The sequence below is a fragment of the Zingiber officinale genome, chromosome 8A (assembly GCF_018446385.1).
Source record: "Zingiber officinale cultivar Zhangliang chromosome 8A, Zo_v1.1, whole genome shotgun sequence".
NCBI classification, from domain to species: Eukaryota; Viridiplantae; Streptophyta; class Magnoliopsida; order Zingiberales; family Zingiberaceae; genus Zingiber; species Zingiber officinale.
In genome coordinates, this window is record NC_056000.1 from 81,125,594 (window position 1) to 81,131,593 (window position 6,000).

The following is a 6,000-nucleotide window of genomic DNA, read 5'->3' on the forward strand; positions in this document are numbered from 1 at the left end:
AGCTTGGTCGTCGAACATGCATGTTGTTAGAAGATGTTTCCCAATGCCCCCTTGTCCTTGTACCCTTTTTCCTCTAGCCGAGCGTCCCTCCGCTCGGCAGGCATCGATCCGACCGGACGTAGGTATCGGTCTGATCGGGTGCTCGGCTAAGACTGTTTCTTCAGTCTTGATGCTTTACGCCTCGACCGAGCGGACTGTCCGCTCGGCCAGGGGACCTTGTTCACCATGAGCGTCGGAAACCCGACTTCCCATTGGGTTGTATTTGATTCCACTCGGACCCTTTCGGCCGGTCGACCCACCCCTTCTCCGATCGGCCGAACCTCATGCTGATCCTTTTGACTTTTGACTTCCATGTGGCGTTGACTCCCCTCCAGAGGGGGTCCCCCGACCTTACTGCCGGATCACTTGCCTCCCCTTCAAGTCTAGTCGAAGGAGGCGATTAGTCCGACTGACTGGACGCCTGTAGTGCCGAGCGGCTCATTTAAGAAACCATCCTCCGATCGGCTCGTGTGAGGGTAGCTACGACCTCAGTCAACGCCACCCTCCCTTGTATCTCCTCGGAATTCGCACCAATCTCCGTCATTAAGGCCGAGCATGCGCTCATTAAATGCACTCCAATGGCCGAATGCCACGTGGCGCTGCTGCTGCCGTCATCGTACAACGGCGGCGTGGTGTCCGACGAGACATCGACGGTTTAAAATGAACGGCTCGATGCGTGCTTCGGTCCCCGTGACCTGCATCCGACGGTGGAGGCCGCTCGGGCTCAACCTTATAAAGCCTTCGCCTTCTTCCTTCGCCGCATTTCTGCTCTCGTGTGCCCAGAAGCTTCCTTTGGCGTTTCAGTGCTCCGGCGGCTTCGGTTCCCCTCTTTCCGACGATTCCGTGTTCCTCGTCGATCTTCATTCTTCTCTATAAGGTTCCTCTTCTTTTCTATCTTTGATTCTTGTGCTCTCTTTGCGTTTCTTTCCCGAGTTTTGGTCCTCTGGGCACTGCTTCGTTTGTCATCCTCTTCCTTCCATCATCTGCATTTCTTCTCTCCTTTTGTGATTTCATCCGTTCGGATAATGGCCAGTTCCTCTCAGCCTCAAGACCAATCCCTCGGCCCTTGGTATACCACCATGGAGTCGCGCTTCGATCGGCGGGACGCCGATATTCTGATGGATAATTTTGACATCCCCTCTGATTTTGAACTTATCTTACCCTCCCTCTCTGCTCGGCCACACAAACCGCCGCGCGGAGCTTTCTGTGTTTTCCGCGACCAGTTCATAGCCGGTCTACGCTTTCCAATCCATCCCTTCATCATAGAAGTTTACAATTTTTTCGGCATTCCGCTCGGAGGCCTAGTCCCTAACACTTTTCGCCTTCTATGCGGCGTTATCGTCTTGTTCAAAATCCACAACATTCCCCTCCGACCGGAGGTTTTCTATTATTTTTATTATCCTAAACAGTCTGAGCTGGGCACTTACATGTTCCAGGCTTGGCCCGGTTTAGTTTTCTTCAATAAACTGCCCTCTTCCAATAAACATTGGAAAGAGTATTACTTCTATCTGCGTCTTCCCGAGCGGGCCACTTTCCGAACCCAGTGGCAGGTCGGACCGCCAATCTCCCCTGAGTTGAAGAGGTTCAAGACCCGACCAGACTTCCTTCACGCTGCCAACATGCTAGCCGGTCTGAAGTTTGACATCAATAAGTTCTTGCCTGAAGGGGTGATGTACATATTTGGCCTGAGTCCGATCAGGACCCCCCTCCCGAGCGGCTTCGGTAAGAATTTTACTTGTGCATTCGCTTTGATTGCTAACTGATTTTCTCTTTTATCCTTTGCAGCGGACATTGTCATAGAGTCCGTGATGGCCGACATTTTGAAGAGGAAAGCGGTGGCGCTCGAGGCCGCAGCTGCCAAAGAGATGGAGGCGCTTGGCATTGAGCCGGTCGGCTCACACGAAGGAGAGAGCGACACGAATGCGGGGGAGTCGGCCGCTCAGGCTTCTCTCCCGGAGCCGGCGGTTGGCATAACTTCCAGCCGAGGGCCTTCCGCTCGGGAAGAAGGCTCGACTCAGGAGGAAGAGCGTCCTCTTCGACAAAAGAGGCGCCGAGCAGAGACACCGCTTCGATCGGCTACTTCCGCGGTCCAGCCGACCGAGCGGGCCACCGCCGATTCTCGCGGCAAAGCCCCAGCGGTGGAGGCGATCTCGTCTGATCGGACTCCCTCCCAACTGGACGCGCCCGCGGACCCCCTCGAGGCTGTGCCTGTCAGCGTCCTTCCGCCTTCTCCCCGCCGAGTCCATCGCTAGACGATTTTGTCTCAGATGTCTGCGCCGGCCTCCGATCCTTCTCCAACTTATGCTCAGACGACTCCCGGTCGGCACCGTACCATCAGGGTCTCCTTGCATCTTCCCACCGAAGAGTTGCTGCCCAAGTCCGCTCGGCCAACCGCGCCCAAGCACATGATCACAATGAAGGGGCCTCTAGCCGAAATGTGGGCCGACGCTCGGGCACGCGTCGCTATGATTCCACTCAGCAATCTGGCCAACAGTCATATGCAGCAGGCCACTGGGGTAAGTATGTTTTCTTTGAAGTCTTTTACGCATTCTTTCCGATCGGCCACTAACAATCTTGCTTATGTCAGAGATGGGTGGAGGAGATCGCGGTCTCCAATCGTCTGGCTATGGTGGATGAGGAGCTAAAGAGGCTGAAGGCTTCGGGTGGGCCGCTCGGCTCTCAAGGCCCCTCATACGCCGAGCTGCAGAAAGAGCTCAAAAAGACCCAAGACCTGTTGGCGGCTGAGCAAAAAAAGACGGCCGACCAGGCCCATACTCTAGCCGAACTTGAGCGACAGGTCAAATCACGGGATTACAAAATAAGCCTGGCAACCGAGCGGAAAAACACGACTATCACTGATCTGGAGAAGAAGAATGTCGAGGCTCGGGGCCTGGAGCAAAGAGTCAAGGAGCTGATGGAGCAGCTAGATGGTGAGAAGGCAAGCCGCTCGGCCGAGGCGATTAAACATAAAGATGAATTGAAGACATTACAGGAGTCTCTCGAAGCTTCCCAAATTGTCTTCAAGAAATATCAAGAGGCGGAACCCAGCCGAGTCGCAGCTCTGAGGTTGAAGCACATCCACTCGACCGAATTTTCAGAAAAAGTATGCGAGCAGATGTATAATGCCTTTGAGTTGGCCATCACCGCCACAACGGACTACCTGAAGTCCAAGGCTCAACTCCCTGACTCCGCCAGCATCCCGACCCAAGACTATGCGGCGCTCCTCAATACCATCCCTAAGGACCTTTATGATTTTTTGGAGTAGAAGTCTTCATGTAATTCGGCCGTTCGGCCAAAAAACTTCTCTTTTTGCAATTCGGCCGCTCGGCCTTGATTTCTTTAATTTCCACGAAAAATTTATCTTTGTGCAACTTCATATTTACTTTGCCTGCTCGTGAGTGATTGGTCGGGGACAAACAACTCGACCAACTAGGCCTCCCAAGCGGGCGTAGGTGGCATACGACTTGTCACTATTTTCCCTCCCCGCTTATCTTCAAGCGTCTTTCGTTCCGGCCGGGGGGTTTATAGTCGCCGGTCTGACTCTCGATTTTTAACGTCGAAGCTCGACGGTCTTCCGGCCGGAGGGTTTATAGTCGCCGGTTCGACTCTCGATATTTAACGTCGGAGCTCGACGGTCTTCCGGTCGGAGGGTTTATAGTCGCCGGTTCGACTCTCGATATTTAACGTCGGAGCTCGACGGTCTTCCGACCGGAGGGTTTATAGTCGCCGGTTCGACTCTTGATTTTTAACGTCGGAGCTCGACGGTCTTCCCGCCGGAGAGTTTATAGTCGCCGGTTCGACTCTCGATATTTAACGTCGGAGCTCGACGGTCTTCCGGCCGGAGGGTTTATAGTCGCCGGTTCGACTCTCGATATTTAACGTCGGAGCTCGACGGTCTTCCGGCCGGAGAGTTTATAGTCGCCGGTTCAACTCTCGATTTTTAACGTCGGAGCTCGACGGTCTTCCGGCCGGAGAGTTTATAATCGCCGGTTCGACTCTCGATTTTTAACGTCGGAGCTCGACGGTCTTCCGATCGGAGGGTTTATAGTCACCGGTTCGACTCTCAATTTTTAACGTCGGAGCTCGACGGTCTTCCGGTAGGAGGGTTTATAGTCACCGGGTCGACTCTCGATATTTAACGTCGGAGCTCGACGGTCTTCCGGCCGGAGGGTTTATAGTCGCCGGTTTGACTCTCGATTTTTAACGTCGGAGCTCGACGGTCTTCCGGCCGGAGGGTTTATAGTCGCCGGCGCGACTCTCGATTTTTAACGTCGGAGCTCGACGGTCTTCCGGCCGGAGGGTTTATAGTCGCCGGTTCGACTCTCGATTTTTAACGTCGGAGCTCGACGGTCTTCCGGCCGGAGGGTTTATAGTCGCCGGTGTGACTCGATTTTTAACGTCGGAGCTCGACGGTTGTTCCGATTCGGCTGACGATGCCCTATACTTGCGCTAATTTTCCCATTTTTTACTCCTGCATTTCAAGTATATAGCCGAATAGAAAAGATACAACATACATTACATTGGCGCACCTTTCACCCCGCCCGGTAAGGCTGGAGGTGGTTCGCGCTCCATAGTCGATCCAGTTGTCGTCCGTCTTCATCCTCCAGATAATAGTCACCCAAGCGGAGCTTTTCGATGACTTTAAAGGGGCCCGCCCAAGGAGCCTCCAGCTTGCCAACGTCCACGACCAGCTTTACTTTCTTCCACACTAGGTCGCCGACTTGGAATGCTCTAGGGATCATACGCCGATTGTAGTTTTGCTTCATTCTCTGCCGGTACGCCATCAGCCGGACGGACGCCTTGGCTCGCTCTTTGTCGATCAAGTCCAACTCCATCTCCCTCCGCTCGGGATTGCCATCATCGTAGTTCTGGATCCGGACGGACTCTATGCCAACTTCAACTGGGATAACTGCTTCGCCGCCGTACACTAAATGGAACGGCGTGACGCTCGTTCCTTCCTTTGGAGTCGTGCGGATAGCCCATAGGGCGCCCGACAGCTCATCCACCCAGCTTCCTCCCATATGGTCGAGCTGAGCCCGAAGAATGCGAAGAATCTCCCGATTGGTCACTTCGGCTTGACCATTGCTCTGGGGATACGCCACGGAAGTAAAGTGTTGTTCGATGCCATAGCTTTTGCACCATTCTTCGAGCTGCTTCCCGACGAACTGTCGCCCGTTATCAGATATGAGTCGGTGAGGAATGCCGAACCGACAGATTATATGCTGTCAGATAAACTTTTTGACCATCTGCTCGGTGATCTTGGCCAGTGGCTCGGCCTCCACCCATTTGGAGAAGTAGTCGACCGCCACTAGTAGAAACTTCCGCTGACCCGTTGCCATAGGGAACGAACCCACGATATCCATTTCCCACTGATCGAATGGACAGGACACTATAGAGGCTTTCATCTCTTCCGCCGGTCGGTGGGAGAAGTTGTGGTACTTCTGGCAGGAGAGGCACGTTGCGACGGTCCGAGCGGCGTCCGCTTGCAGAGTTGGCCAGAAGTACCCAGCCAGCAGGATCTTCCTAGCCAGTGATCGTCCGCCCGGTTGTTCTCCGCACGATCCTTGGTGCACTTCGTGGAGGATGTACTCCGCGTCCTCCGAGCACACACACTTCAAAAGTGGGCGAGAGAAAGCCTTCTTGTAAAGTTGGTCTCCCACGAGTGTGAACCGGCCGGCTCTCCTCCTCAATAGCTGGGCTTCCTCCCGATCGGACGGTGTCGCACCCGAGCGCAGAAACTCCATGATGGCTATCCTCCAATCACTCTTGAATGCGAGGCCCTCCATTCGGTCAATGTGCGCCACCAAGGATACTTGCTCAATCGGCTGTTGGATGATGACCAGCGATATTGAACTTGCGATCTTGGCTAACTCATCCGCCGCCTGGTTCTCCGCTCGGGGTATCTTCTGGATAATGACTTCTCTGAAGTGGGCCTTGAGCTTTTCGAAGGCCTCAGCGTAG